Below are 16,678 nucleotides of genomic sequence, written 5' to 3'. Positions count from 1 at the left end.
GGGTTTTGACAACTGACAAGGTGCACCATTCTGCCGGTGGGGGGCTCACATCCCCCATTGGTCTTACTAATAAATGACCTTCCCCCAAAATTCCTGTGGCACACCTGTGGACCACTCATGGCCCACCAACGTGTCATGGCCAAGGTGAACAGATATCATAACCACAAAAGAGGACAAGGCACCCCAAAATATGGGGACAGCAGAAAAGTGTAGGACATGACAAAAGAAAAGCTCAAGATGCTCATAAATTGATTTCATGTGGTTAATTTAAACACTATATTACTTATTATTAAATTCAAAACTATATTACATGTAACTTATTACATACAACTTATTGATTACAAGAAGGCTATGCTCACAGGGAAAAGGAGGACATTGAAGTTCTTTTCAGGACATGAGGTTTAAAAAGAAGATGTGTCCTAGAAAAAGAAGATGTCTGGTCACCAGCACAGTGGTTGAAAATGGCTGGTTTAGGGGAAGAAAAAGAGAGGGAGAAAAATATGGTTTAAGAATGTATGTGGGAGGAAAAGGAAAGTGTGAGGAAGGGAGAGAGAAACAAAAAGTGTAGAAGAAAGAGGGAGAGAAAAAGAAGAAAGAAAACATGGAGGAGGGGGAAGAAAATGGAGTGAGGAAAAGAGCAAGAAAGAATGAAGATACATATGGGGAGAGAAGCAAAATAATGTGAGGAGAAGAGAGAGAATGAAAGAATAAAAGATGATGTGACAGAAAAAGAGTGGATAAAAAAATTAAGGATGGGAGAAAAAGTGAGTGAGAAAAAGGGAGGGAAAACTTGGTGTTTGGAATGACTCTACAGTTATTATTGTATTTTACGTTTTTATATTGCCTATGCTTCTAGGACAGTGGTTCACAACATTTTTTCACTTGCATACCCTTTGGTGGCCCATTGTACCCCTCAAATTAGCCCCACAAGGCATTATAATACAGACCTGCCTTTTTCACCATTTAATTCTTTTTCAAGTACCCCTAAAAGTCCTGGCAAGTACCCCAGTACACTTACCCCAGGTTGGGAACCACTGTTCTAGAGTCTTGTCATAGATTCAGCCATTTCTGCCCAATGTTGCATGTACACAACAAGGATCAGATGTGAACACCTGTGGGCTGCACAGAAATGGGTTAAGACTGCAATTCTGTGCATGCTTACTTGGAGCATGTCCATACCTGGAGCATGTTCAGTAGGACCCTGGAGTTTCAGGGTCCTACTGAACATAATGGAACTTAGTTTTGAGGAGACATGCATAGGCTTGGGCAGCAATGCTGCAATCCTCTGTGTGCTTTTTTGGGAGTAAGTTCCATTAAATTCAGCAAAAATTCTGACTAGATACACATAGAGTTGCACTGATACTTCACTGTTTGCAGGTTCACAGGTGAGTCAGGTACCAGTTCTTAAGTGAAAAAACTTTAATTTTTAAGCACTATTATGTGATGCTGCATATCATATAGGCTTCCTCAAAGCGGAAGTCTGTTCTATTATTTTTACACCTGGCATAATATTCTTATTGTATTTCCCATTTATATAGTCCTTTAAATTAGTATTCCACATATATTATTCTATTGTAATCCTTACAACAACCTTGTAAAGTAATTGAGTATTATTACTTATGCTGCAATGGTCCCCAAACTGTGAGCCATGGCTCCCAAGGGAGCCGCAGAAATAAGCCAGAGGAGCTGCAGAATCGAACTTACTGCCCTTTACAATGCTTAAGATTGTAGCTGTAATGTGGAGGCACCAGTCAGATACGTTTGGGAACCACTGCTATACTGTATTGCAGGCTGAACCAGTCCAAAATCTGTGGATGTGGACTCACGCCCTACAGGTAGACCACAGCTGCAATACAAGGACATCTGCAAGAGGGATCTGAAGGCCTTAGGAGTGGACCTCAAAAAGTGGGAAACCCTGGCGTCTGAGCTGCTCACTTGGAGGCAGGCTGTGCAGCATGGCCTTTCCCAGTTTGAAGAGACACTTTGCCAGCAGTCTGAGGCAAAGAGGCAAAGAAGAAAGGCCCATAGCCAGGGAGACAGACCAGGGACAGACTGTACTTGCTCCCAGTGTGGAAGGGATTGTCACTGCCAAATTGGCCTTTTCAGCCACACTAGATGCTGTTCCAGAACCACCATTCAGAGCGCGATTCCATAGTCTTTCGAGACTGGAGGTTGCCAACAACATTGTGAAGACTAAGGCTGAAGATTAATGCTTTCTAAATCCACCTAGTGAGTTTACAGCAGTCTTAAGATACAAACCAGGGATTTGCTGATTTATCGTTAGCTCTCCTTGCCACCAAGTCTCTTAACTCACCATATTTCTTATTGTAGCTCCTTCACCCATCAGCATCACTTGAAGTTCTTGTTCAGCGATTTGTGACTGCTAACCAGTAGTCAGTTAAGTATGTCTAATCTGATAGTACTTTCCTATATGAAATGCTCTGTATTTTAAAGTTAACAATAGGTAAATAATAATGAGGTCTCTTAAAATATTACAATAAGGCCCTGCTAAAAAAACATTTGTTAGACCTTCTTTACAAACAGCGTTTGCTTGTATAAACCAATTTAGTGATGTCTCTGGCTATAAAATCACATACAGACTATGTGAAATGAATATTATTGCAAGGGCCTTGTTTGTGCTTGAAAAGTTGCCATTTCTTATTCAATTTAAGAAGAAACTGTTCTAAATTTCATTTGGGGTAGGAAGAAAGTGAGTGTGGCCGCAGCAATTTTGGAGAAACAGTATGAAAATGGGGGGGGGCACATATGTTCTGAACATCATAGCATCGTGTTCTGAACATCGGAAATAGTGGTCTTCAACCCTTTTCATGCCACAACCCCAATAAAGTATAATTCTGCGGCAGTGAAGAAGGCCAATTCTATGCTTGGGATCATTAGGAAAGGTATTGAGAACAAAGCGGCTAATATTATAATGCCGTTGTACAAATCAATGGTAAGGCCACACCTGGAGTATTGTGTCCAGTTCTGGTCGCCGCATCTCAAAAAAGACATAGTGGAAATGGAAAAGGTGCAAAAGAGAGCGACTAAGATGATTACGGGGCAATCCTTATGAGGAAAGGCTACGGCATTTGGGCCTCCTCAGCCTAGAAAAGAGACGCCTGAGGGGGGATATGATTGAGACATACAAAATTATGCATGGGAAGGATAAAGTGGATAGAGAGATGCTCTTTACACTCTCACATAACACCAGAACCAGGGGACATCCACTAAAATTGAGCGTTGGGAGAGTTAGGACAGACAAAAGAAAATATTTCTTTACACAGCATGTGGTTTGTCTGTGGAACTCTTTGTCACAGGATGTGGTGATGGCGACTAGCCTGGATGCCTTTAAAAGGGGATTGGACAAGTTTCTGGAGGAAAAATAAATTACGGGGTACAAGCCATGATGTGTATGTGCAACCTCATGATTTTAGAAATGGGTTATGTCAGAATGCCAGATGCAAGGGAGGGCACCAGGACGAGGTCTCTTGTTATCTGGTGTGCTCCCTGGGGCATTTGGTGGGCCGCTGTGAGATACAGGAAGCTGGACTAGATGGGCTTATGGCCTGATCCAGTGGGGCTGTTCTTATGTTCTTATGACCCCCCGCTGATCCCTCCCCTCTTCCGGGACTCAATCCACTCACCTCCCACTCCATTTCCCCCTACCTCTTGTGTTTTCACAACAACCTTGTGAGGTAGCAGCCTGAGCAGTGCCAGCCTTAGGAGCTGTGGGGCAGGACAGCAAGAAGAGGCTGTGCAGGATTATATCAAGAACTCAGTTTTCCTAAGGCAATGCCATCATTGGATTGGATCCAAGCCCTCTCTTGTACAGGTTTGGAAAGTTGCTGCGACCCCCCCCCCCAAATAAGGCTTTGTGACCCTGTGGGATCATGACCCACAGATTGAAGAACACTGTCCTAAAGTGTTGCTATGCTTGCACTTAGAGATAGCTGCCTGATGGATTAATGCTCCTGTAGAAACCCCATAATGTGTTTTAGGGCACAATCCAGTCAGTGGCAGTCAGGGCTTTCCAGCACTGGCATAGCGGTGCCAATGGGACGTGTGCTGCATCCTGCAGTTGGGTGTCACTCACAGAGGCCTCCTCAAAGTAAGGGAATGTTTGTTCCCTTACCTCAGAGGTGCATTGCCCTTATGTCAGTGCTGGAAAGCACTGACATAAGGGGCTAGGATTGCGCCCTTAGTGCAACATAGCAGCATCCTTTCACTTAATGCACTTATCTAGTATAGCACAAAAGTAAAATATAGAAAGATAGAACAAAAGTAAAATCCCTATGTCCTTGCAGCAAAAGAAATCAATTCAAGAATGCGCTGCCCTCCAGATAGCCTCTATTATCATCTTTTGTTTGTAATGTGGAGGTTGTCTAGGAGGTAATCTGATGCTTTGGATAAGGTGTGGAACAATTAGATTTATAGATGTGGTACAGCATCTGAGTTGTTTACAGCTGGATGAAATAATAACCCATACACTAAAATGAAATTGCCCCCTTGTGGCGGCAGTATTTTCAGCTAATTGCATATTTGGAGCAGTGTATCAGGGATGATGTTATGAGCTGCAAGCTCTCAGCATTTGAATCTATCATTGTTGGCAGGAAGAGGTGGAAAGGACTCCTATCCCAGATTTATGTGTTATAGTTATCTGTAATCAAGCGGTTTTCAACCTTTTTCATCTCATGGCACACTGACAGGTGTCAAAATTAAGGCACATCATCGGTTTTTTGATAATTGACAAGGCACACCACACTGCCAGAGGGGGGCTCACATCCCCCAATGGCTCTACAAATTAATGACTCTCCCTCAAACTCCTGTGGCAGTCCTGTGGACCATTCACAGCACACCAAAGTGCTGTGGCACAGTGGTTGAAAATCCCTGCTCTAGATGGTGATAAGCAATGTTTCTTTTAGGCCTTACTGCTTACATGAGAACATAAGAACAGCCCCACCGGATCAGGCCATAGGACCATCTAGTCCAGCTTCCTGTTTTGCTGCCCATTCTACCAGTCTGGAGAGATCCTTCTGGAGCTCCTCACAATCACTTCTGGTCTACACCACTCGGAAAAGTTTGCTTAAAGCTCTGAGAAGCTGAGCTCCATGCAGCTTGGAGTTCAGCATTCTTGGAAGTCCAAGTCCAATGACATATGATGTCATTGCTGTGCGTAAGAATATTATTTCAAAAAGAAGTGGGATAGAATTATTGAATACAGGTGCAGCCTATTTATCCACGGATTTTTTATCTGTGGATTTGTCTCAATACGAATGAAGGTGGTGGAAACGAAAGTCACACACACCTTTGCCTCCTTTGCCCTGCACTGTCATCTCGATCCATTTCCAGGCAGCCCAAAACACTGCAAAAAGGCTCTGCCTCGCCCAGGCAGGGAAATAGCCCTGGAGCCCTGGAAGAGGTTCCCCTTGCAAAGGAACAGTAACACTCCTGGAGCCCCTGAGCCAGCAAAGAGGCTAAAGAGGGGAAGGGGGGGGCGAAAATCTCTGTAGCCAGAACACATGCAGCAGGGTGGAGCTCTCTCTCTCTCTCTCTCTCTCTCTCTCTCTCTCTCTCTCTCTCTTTCTCTCACACACACACACACACACACACACACACACACACACGGGCAGGTGTGGTAGCAACAGAGGGGATTGCTTTAAAAAACCCAGGGAGTGTTTGCCAAATTCCGGCCCCCATTGAGATGGTGCAGGCAATCACCAACGCAAGCAACCCCCCCCCCCCCATGGTGCAGGCAAGCAAGCATTCCCACCAAACAAAGTATGGGATTTTGCCTGCAATCCTCTCTACACTTTCCTGGGAGTAAGCCCCATTGACTACATGGGGCTTACTTCTCAGTAGAAACGCATAGGGCTGGACTCTTAAAAGATCAGCATCCCATGTGAAAGAAGCCTGGCAGCTGGCAACGGGGAGGACTGAGTACGGAGCGGAGCGGAGGGGATTGATAACAGCTGCCTTAGTTTCCTTCCATCTGGAAGTGTCAGGCTGCAGTGTATTTGCGTAACTATGGAATTCAGTACAACACGCTTTTTGTTAATTGTGCCGAGTCAGGGAACGGAACTAACGCGGATAAATAGGCTCCACCTGTATGTTGTTACTGACCAGGTTTGGAAAACATCCTCTCACAGCCTTCTGTGTGTCAACATTAGATACAAACCTTTAAAAAATAGTGTACCAGTGGTTTCTGACCATCTACAAGCTGAGTAAAATCTATAGCACATGAAATGACAGTTGCTGATGATGCAAAGCAATCAAGAACAGTCTTGTATTCATATATGGTAGTCCTATAATCAAGTACTGTACTTCTGGAAGAAGTTCACCTGTGACATGTTGATTACCTCCTCTTTTAAACTAATTGCTGAACCCATTAGCGATTCTTTTGCAGTGTGTTAATAATCAGGTGGAATAGGGAAAAAGAAGGTTAGTTTGGAATCTTCTTACTGCTGCTGCCAAAATGCATATAACCCCAAAATGGAAAGACCCTTTAGACTCGATGAAATGATTGCTTAAAATGTGGGAAGTAGCTAAGATGGCAAAACTTGCAAAATTTATTTTGTTGACAGAACAACAAAACATCTGATGCCTGTGTTAGTTCTGTTGCATATCCTTTTCATGAAGTTAGATATTATATCTCTTTTTTTGGACATCTGTGACTATGCTGCTTATACATATACATACAGTATTTTTTAAAAAATTAAAATAAAAATTACAAAAAGAAATTGCAAGCATTTGAAGTCCCTACAGCATCTGCCAGTTCCACCATTATGAATTCTTTTCAACTGCTACAGCCTGCGGTTGTGGATAGGGTACTCTGAAGCTTGAGACCATCTTTGTGCCCACTTGACCTTTGTCCATTGTGGTTACTACGATCTGGTTTGGCCGATAGAGTGGAACCCATTGCAAATTCATCTTTGCAGGAGGGAGTGATGTCTAGCATTCTGAAGACTGCAGTTCTGCGCCCCGTTCTGAAAAACCTATCTCTTGAGTCCACCAATTTAAACAATTATTGACCAGTCTCTAATCTTCCTTTCTTGGGTAAGGTGATGGAGCGGATGATGGTGTCTCAGCTCCAGGGAATCCTAGATGAGACAGATTATCTAGATACCTTTCAATCCAGCTTCAGGCCACACTTTGGGACAGAGACAGCCTTGGTCACCCTGTTGGATGATCTTCACTGAGGACTAGACGGGGGAGTGTGTCCCTGTTGGACCTCTCAGCAGCTTTTCATACCATCAACCATGGTATCCTTCTGGGTTGGCTGGCTGAGTTGGGAACTGGGGGCACTGCTTTGCGGTGGTTCTGTTCCTTCTTGGCTGACAGATCCCAAATGGTGATGCTGGAAGATACCTGCTCGGCACCCTGGTCTTTACAGTGTGGGGTGCTACAGGGTTCTATTTTGTCCCCTATGCTTTTCAACATCTACATGAAACCCCTGGGAAAGATCAACTGGGGATTTGGAGTGGGGTGTCACCAATATGCAGATGACATCTAACTCTATCTCTCCTTGCCATCTTGTTCTAGGGTGGCTGTGGAAGTCCTAGTCTGCTGTCTGGAGGCAGTTGGGGTCTGGATGAGGGCCAAAAAATTGAGATTGGATCCAGAAAAGACATAGATCCTCCTGGTCAGAAAATCTTTGATGCAGGTACTGAGTCATTTGCTCACTCTGAATGGGGTTGCACTCCTCCTGCAGGATCAGGTGCACAGTTTGGAAGAGTTCCTGGACTCACAGCTCTCCTTAGAGAGCCAAGTGGTAGTGGTGGCCAGGAATGCATTTGCCCAGCTTTGGATGGTATGCCAGCTGTGGCCATACTTGAGTCAATTGGACCTGACCACAGGGGTCCATGCCTTAGTGACTTCAAGACTGGATTACTGTAATGCGCTCTATGTGGGGGTGTCCTTGAAGATGGTTTGGAAGCTGCAGTTAGTGCAGAATGTGGCGCCTGGGTGGTTACTAGAGCTAGGCAGTTTAATTCAATTTAATTCTCCCATACATTCCGGTCCACTCTCTTAGGTCATCTGAAGGGGCGGTCCTTCAAGTGCCATAATTATCCCAAGTTTAGAAGGATAGTGACACAGGGGCAAGCCTTCTCTGTAATAGTGCCACAGCTATCGAATTCCCTACTGGATGATCTAAGAACTTCCCCTCCCTTGTGGTATTTTGGCGAGGGCTCAAAACAGCTTTGTACTGTCTTGCATTTGGGTGATATGTCATCTGCCCCCTGTGTCTCTGTCGAAGTGCTCTGGTTATAAATAGTTGTGCTCCTCCAATTTGTTGTTGACTGTACCATATTATTTATTGTTTTTTATATTGTATATTTTTAGTTCTTGAATTGTAAGCCATCTTGAGCATTTGTTCTGGCATAGAAAAGGTGGGATATAAATCTTTTAAATAAATAATAGTAAGTACACTGGAAGAAGAAAGAGGATATGTGTGAGTTTGTTCGTTTACTTTAAGGAATTTATATACCACCTTGCCACCCTGCTTAGGGGCCCTCAAGGCAGCTTACAAAATATTTCAATAGATAAAACAATGCTAAAACATTAATAAAAACAATTAAAACCATAAAACAGTAAGACACAGTTGAATCATTAAAAGATGTTTCATAAAAAGTGCCAGCCCCCCCAGTGTCAGCATTTAAAAGCTTCCCTAAATAAAAAACTATTGAGACACCGCGGAAAGGACTCAAAAGAGGGAGCTGTTCTCAATTCAGTTTGTGAGAGGAGCAACACAGTTGTTCCTACTATGGCTTGTCACTTCTGATTCTCAAAGTTGTGGTTAGGGAGAATGTGATAAGTAAATCTCTCTTTACCAACTGATGGAAACAAACAATGGGGAGTGGGAGTTGTAACTCATGAACCATTACATGTGTGTAAATGTAACCTTTCAACTGGGTTCTCAGTTAAATTTACAGTGACTTTCTAGCACATGATATATCACCTTGTTGGTTTTTTGTTTTGGCTTGTTACTATTTTGTGCTTGTGACACCAATTGGCTGAGTTGATGTGATGGCAAAGAACATTTCTGAATGTCCCAGCTCCTCAGGGAACAAAAGATGTTGGTACATTTGCAGTCCATCATCTCTGAGAGAAGTGAAAGTTGTCACATTGTCTGACATTCAACCTACACAGGCCCCAGGATAGGAGTAGCTTTATGGTTCAGACTGAGGATAAAGGAACAAGTCCCAGAAAGTAGGAAAACTGTGGGGACAGAGAGGTCCAAAGGCAAGGTGGCTGAATGAAAGGAGCCATGAACTGAGAAAGAGGAGCCTGAGAGAAGGGTCTTGAGGGGGAAAATAATGGGGGGGGGGCAGAGTGGAAAGGAATGTTATTTCATGTATTGGCTTGAACTAATAATAATAGCATTTGTATAGTGCTTTCAAGTGGTCAAAGCACTCTGTAAGTCTCATCTTGTTGTTATCCTTATAACAATCCTATAAGGTTAGTGTTGATGTTTATGTGCTGTCTTGCTTTTCAACTTAAAATTTCCAAAGTCGTTCACATAGAAACAGGATTGCTATGTCCCAAAGCAGGTGTCTCCAAACTTTTTGGTCAGAGGGCCGCATCAAATATCTGGTGTGGTGTTGAGGGCCAGAAAAAAAATTTAAATATAAAATTTAAATAAATAAATTAGAAGTGGAACTTAGATGAGTGAATAAATGAATGAATGGGCTCATTCATTCAACCTCTCTGGCCCTCAGAACACCCTCCAGACACAACCAGAGCACAGTTCTGGTCATGTACAGTTGAGTGGGCCAGAGGCTTTCAGGGGGCAAGAGGCTGGCTGTGGGCCGGATAGAGGCTTGTCGTGGGCTGCATCTGGCCCCCGGGCAGGGGTTTGGAGACCCCTGTCCCAAAGGATCTCATAATCTAAAAAAGGACAAAAGTGGAATGGGAGGGAAGTGCACATTACTGAATGTGAACACTGAGGCTACAAGGGAATGGTTTGTCTCTGGCCACCTAGTGAGTTTATGGCAGAGATGAAATATGAACTTGAGTTCTGCATTTGTAACTTAAAGCCAAATCTTATCCAACTTCCCATCACCAGTGCAACCCCAAGCTAAGGGAACAAATGTTCCTTTACCTTGAGGAAGCCTCAGTGACTGCTCCCTTATTGCAGCATACAGCATACGCTCCATTGGCATGGCTGCATCAATGCTGGAAAGTTGGATTGGGCCCTAGTCTCTATACTACACCAATCTCAATCTGCCAGCAGTTTGGGTGCATGCTTCTAGTTTTTAGTTTACACAATGCTTAATATGCATAAATCTTTACAGAGGAAAAAAGAATCCTCCAGATAAGGTAGGTCCTTGCCCCAGGAAGCTTACAATCTAAATATCAGCAATCGTGGGAGAAGGCAACACAGGTGCTGGTGTAAGTGGAAGAAAAAGATGCGGGAAGCCAGAGGAACATTGGATGAATGTAAGCAAGCTATGTGCATTTTGGAAAAAGGCTAAAGAGCTTTTGCCCACCCCATTTGTGAAAAAGCATAGTGGGGGTGTAGGCAGCACACTGCAAGGCCTAATTAAGCCTGAGAAACATGGTGTGGGTCCCTTGTAAATAGTGAAAATGCCCACGCTGACCAGATGGGGGCAGCAGAAATATGCCAGCAACCTGCCTGTCTCCTGTCCCAGTGACTTGCAGTACAGTTTTTGTTCAGGCAATTTTTTAAAAGAAAGGAAAATTCAGGAGCTGCTTGTTTGACACAACAAAATGCTTTTCTTTTCTAGAAAAAAATGAGCAGACAGTGGAGTGATGAAAGCTACATGGAATGAGCAATCAGCAGGAGATACTGTGAACAGCCTGATTATGGTTTTTCCTACCAAAAACCTTGTAGGATTTTTCATCTCCATTCCAGCCTGACAGCTTTCATTGTGCTGAAAAAAGGATTTTGCCAAATCACTGGTTTCTCTTCATTCTCACAATTTCCTATAAGTGTAATTGGAGCACACATCAAAAGCATAAGCATCTGGTCTAAAATTATACAGCCTCATAAAACTCTCACATAAAGTACGAGTACCCTGACCTGAATGTAGTTGTTGCATACACCACAGCTCTATTCACTGTTTATAGCTGTGAATTGTATTAATGGGTACTGAGGTGCTCTCAGATGCTGTGATTGGCTTAGGACCCATTCTTCATCTCACCTCTGCTTTCAAATGCTAGCTAAAGAAAGATATGGTGACTTCCATAAGTAAGGCTCATGGACAAAATCCTGTAGATTTATCATTCTATAGTGTGGTCCTCCAGGTCAGTCCTGCTGGCCAGGCTCTAAAATCCTTCTCTGGATGTTCCGGTACTCCAGCTGCCCCTATTTCTAGCACCTTTTTGTGGTATAAACAGCAAATCATTTTATGCATTTAGAAAAAAATTAACATCACTTTTTAAACGGATTACTGCCCACTTGGTCAGCTGTTAGTCTTTCAAGTACCACAAAATCCTTTGTTGTTGTTACTACAACAGACCAACCATTTCCAGCCTTCTGAAAGTGTGGCTGCTTGGTGCATCTTGTAGAACAGGGGTGCTCAATAGGTGGATCGCGATCTACCGGTAGATCGCGAGGCAAAATGAGTAGATCGCGGAGTGCCAACCCCCCCCTTCAGGTGCCTCTGGGAGGAAATGCCAGGAGTAAGGTCCATTGTACTCAATGGGGCTTACTCCCAGGTAAGTGTGGCTAGGATTGCAGCCTCACAGCCTAATCCTAGGCATGTCTACTCAGGAGTAAGTCCTGTTATACTTAGTGGGGCTCAAGGTACACCAACATACATTGTACACATAAATGTTATATGTTATGATGGCGCGAACATTTAAAAAAAAAAACTCTGGTAGATCTCCAGGCCTTGCTGGGTTTCAAAGTAGCTCTCGAGCCAAAAAAGTGTGAGCACCCCTGTTGTAGAACATATGAAACTGCCTCTTGCAGAGCCAGACATTGATCCATCTACCTAGGCATAGTCTTTCTAACTAGCAGCTGCCCTTCAAGATCTTGGGCAGAGAGAAGCATTTCACAGCCCTACTACCTATGAAGGAATGAGATAGAGGGCAGAACAGATGCACAGCCCAGCAACTAGTTTACTGTCTGCTCTCCATGTGCCCTTCTGTGGCGGAGGCTGGGATTTACTGTGGAAGTGGTGGTCTCTTTGCAGCCACTACCCAAGGCTAGCAAGTCCAGATAGAAGGAGGTCACCTTGGGGAAGTCTCAATCAAGGAGGTCACCTTGGGGAAGACAGAGAGCTCTGAAATCCAGAGCACCCCTCAAAAAAGTTAACTGTAGCTGAATATGACAATCTGAGAGGTGTGACATAAGAACATAAGAACAGCCCCACTGGATCAGGCCATAGGCCCATCTAGTCCAGCTTCTTGTATCTCACAGCAGCCCACCAAATGCCCCAGGGAGCACACCAGATAACAAGAGACCTGCATCCTGGTGCCCTCCCTTGCATCTGGCATTCTGACATAGCCCATTTCTAAAATCAGGAGGTTGCACATACACATCATGGCTTGTAACCTGTAAGCGATTTTTCCTCCAGAAACTTGTCCAATCCCCTTTTAAAGGCATCCAGGTCAGATGCCATCACCACATCCTGTGGCAAGAAGTTCCACAGACAAACCACATGCTGTGTAAAGAAATATTTTCTTTTGTCTGTCCTAACTCTCCCAACGCTCAATTTTAGTGGATGTCCCCTGGTTCTGGTGTTATGTGAGAGTGTAAAGAGCATCTCTCTATCCACTTTATCCTTCCCATGCATAATTTTGTATGTCTCAATCATATCCCCCCTCAGACGTCTATTTTCTAGGCTGAGGAGGCCCAAATGCCGTAGCCTTTCCTCATAAGGAAGGTGCCCCAGCCCAGTAATCATCTTAGTCGCTCTCTTTTGGACCTTTTCCATTTCTACTATGTCCTTTTTGAGATGTGGTGACCAGAACTGGACGCAATACTCCAGGTGTGGCCTTGCCATCGATTTGTACAACGGCATTATAATATTAGCCGTTTTGTTCTCAATACCTTTTCTAATGATCCCAAGCATAGAATTGGCCTTCTTCATTGCTGCCGCACATTGGGCCGACACTTTCATTGACCTGTCCACCCCCCCCCCAAGATCTCTCTCCTGATCTGTCACAGACAGCTCAGAACCCATCAGCCTATATGTGAAGTTTTGATTTTTTGCCCCAATGTGCATGACTTTACACTTACTTACACTGAAACACATCTGCCATTTTGCTGCCCATTCTGCCAGTTTGGAGAGATCCTTCTGGAGCTCCTCACAATCACTTCTGGTCTTCACCACTTGGGAAAGTTTGGTGTCATCTGCAAACTTAGCCACCTCACTGCTCACCCCTGTCTCCAGGTCATTTGTGAAGAGGTTGAAGAGCACCAGTCCCAGGACAGATCCTTGGGGCACACCACTTTTCACCTCTCTCCATTGTGAAAATTTCCCATTGACACCCACTCTCTGTTTCCTGGTCTTCAACCAGTTCTCAATCCATAACCTACCCTCTAATTCCCTGACTGTGGAGTTTTTTCAGTAGCCTTTGGTGAGGGACCGTGTTGAACACCTTCCGAAAGTCCAGATATATAATATCTATGGGTTCTCCCGCATCCACATGCCTGCTGACCTTTTCAAAGAATTCTATAAGGTTCGTGACTCCTCATCCCTATGGGACGAGGATGGGGGGGGGTTAGAGAACAACAAAGTAAATACAGAGTAGGAGAAGAAATTGGGAATGGTAGCGTGATGGGATGTGATAGACTGTTTGGTACAATGAGAGGATGCAGGGATAAAGGAACTAATAAACAGCCCATCCTGGGTCATTCCATGTACAAATGCTTTTATGCAAATGCCCAAAGTCTCTGAGCAAAGATGGGAGAACTGGAATGTCTGGTGACTAGGGAAAACATTGACATAGTGGGCATAATGGAAACCTGGTGGAATGTGGAAAATCAGTGGGATACCACAATCCTGAGCTATAAACGCTACAGAAGGGACATGTTGGAGGTGGGGTGGTCGTTTATGTTAAGGAAGGGATAGAATCCAGCAAAGTAGAGATTGAAGGTAGGTCCGACTCCACCAGAGAATCTCTGTGGGTTAAATTACCAGGCCTGAGGAGCGATGTAATACTGGGGGCATACTATCATCCTCCAGTCCAGAAACCGGAAGGGGACCTTGAAATGAGGAAACAGATCACAGAGGTGACAAGGAGGGACAGGGTTGTAATCATGGGGGACTTCAATTATCCTCACATCGACTGGGTCAATTTGTGTTCTGGTCATGAAAAGGAGACCGGATTCCTTGACATGCTAAATGACTGTGTCTTGTCCAAGTCTTGTTCACTCCTGAACTAACAAAATCCAGGAAGGTAAATCAGTAAAAATCTAACAAGTTTATTAAACGGCTGAGGAATTAAAACAAGAGCTGGAAAAAGGCAAGGGATGAATGTAAGGCACTGATAAACTGGCAAAAGGTGAAAGGAAGGTGGATTGCAAAGAATGGCACAGGGGTTAAAAGACAAGTGGAAAATAAATGCAAACTCTGAAGTACATAACTAAGTACAGGTCATACCTCATTATCCATTATCCAAAAAAATTACTGGATACCAAATCAGTGGAAAAGTAGTTTTAAAGACCCAGTTCCAGGTTTCTTGCTCCTCCATTGTTGCCCCAGAATGCATTGGTATAGACGCTATACCACATTCATCCACTAGATAGGGTGAGTAATGGAATCTAATGCAATGAAATTATAATTATTTAACAGCACAAATGTAGGAAATTGGATTTTGGTGCTTTTTCCCCTTGTTATAAGGCATTTAAAGGTAGACCCTGGTATCAGTGGTGAGTCAAATCAGTGGATGCCAAATCAGTGGATACCTGTATATTCTGAGGCTTTACTTACAAGAAACAAATGGGTGTAAGAGGAGAGCAAGGGGAGCTCAGTCATCACTGGGGCAATCTATTCTGGTTGGCTGTTTTTTCTCCAAACTGTTGCCCAGAACTCCTACCTGAGTTCCTTTTAACTTGAGATGCTGTGAAGATTGAACCTGGGTCCTTCTGCATGCAGGTATGTGTTGTGCCACTGAATGACGGGTCCTTCCCTTGCCACAGAAGGCCAGCATTCCACATTCTTTCCAGCCCCAAACCCTGTGTCCAGAGGCAGTCAGTGTCATCCTGTCAGCTAGTGGTGGATTTATATGAGAAAGACCTTTAATTCAAATACTTACTCTTGTGAGATGACTTGGAGTGGTTCAGTGTTTCTCGGCCCAACTTATCTTGTCAGTTTGTTGGGAGGATAATGGCGGTGGGGAGGAGACTGTGTATTCCAACCCTGAGCTTCTTTGAGAAAGGATCAAATAAATACATCTGTATAGTAAATGCTGCTCAGTGCATTTAAATTGCAGGTGTTCTGTAAGAATGACAACCAGATTCTTTGAGAGATTAAACATTTATCAGACAGTGAATGTAAAGAAACACAAAATTGCTATCTAGAGTCAGATTCTTTGACTACAATTCTATATACACTTGCCCAGGATTGTTGAATTCAGTGGCACTTACTTCTGAGCAGGCATGCATAGGATTGTGCTGTTAATGTAGACAATACAGTACTAAACTAGATAGATTGACTGGCAGCTGTTCTCCAGGTCCCTGGCAGGCACCTTTCCCTCCCCTTCTTGGAAATGTCCAGGCTTGAACCTATGTGCAAAGCAGCTACTCTACCACTGAGCTATGATCACTTTTTCTTCAGGTTTTTTTTTTTAAATAAAGCAGAGGAGATATTGTTTGAGCAGTTTATTAATGTACAGTACTCTGTATGAGAAGCTAGTGAAGAGGAGATCTTGAGAGGAAGTTTAATATAAGAAACAACAAGCAGAGTGACATAGGAAAGAAAGGAGAGGTTCTGAAAGCACTCCTTCAGGCAAGAATAGGAATGTCACATGTTCACAGACACATCTCTATTTTTGTCTGTCCTTTGATTCTGCTTATTATGGTATCTTATTTGGATGTTAGATTGTTTTTACTGAAATTGAAAGCTGCCTTGGCAACTTCTTCATTAAAGTAGAAAGGTGGCCTCAACACTTTAAAAATGAAATAAATGCTTGGAGGGCATGCCAAGCCTGTGTACAAGCACCCTCTGCTACTTACATAAACTCCTGACTCCAGAGTTTTTCCCTGGCCCAGTGAGGAGCAGCTGGGATGTCCTATGATCCTGCTGTTCTTTACATAACTAGATCGATGCCAGTTGCAGCCGGTCACTCGTCCCTTCTCTGGCCCTCTTGGCTTTTCCCTTTTTTGGTCAAACCATCCAGTAGGAACACATGGGGAGAGGTTTGGACATCAGGAGCAGGTTCATGCTTCTGATTCATTAGGACCATTTTCCAAACAAGAAAAATAAATAGCTTCGGAAGTGCCCTGTGTTGACTCACTTTACAGCTCCAAACTCTAAGCCAGAGAGAGGGATAAATTCTGAGAATTACTTGGAGAATATTTCCACATATGAAGTCAGTGAACTTTGAGTTTCTGGATCAGCCCCTACCCTGGAGCTTAAGCTGAGACAGGATTTTTTTAGAAGGGGTAGCAATGTAAGGAAAAGACAGTCAGAAATTATGTGAGATGTGATTTTGCAAATAAATATGTAAAAACCTACTATAAAGCTTTGTGGGAGATCACATTGGC

Source organism: Tiliqua scincoides, chromosome 8 (assembly GCF_035046505.1).
Source record: "Tiliqua scincoides isolate rTilSci1 chromosome 8, rTilSci1.hap2, whole genome shotgun sequence".
In the NCBI taxonomy this organism is placed as follows: Eukaryota; Metazoa; Chordata; class Lepidosauria; order Squamata; family Scincidae; genus Tiliqua; species Tiliqua scincoides.
Note: the sequence above shows the minus strand (reverse complement) of the source record.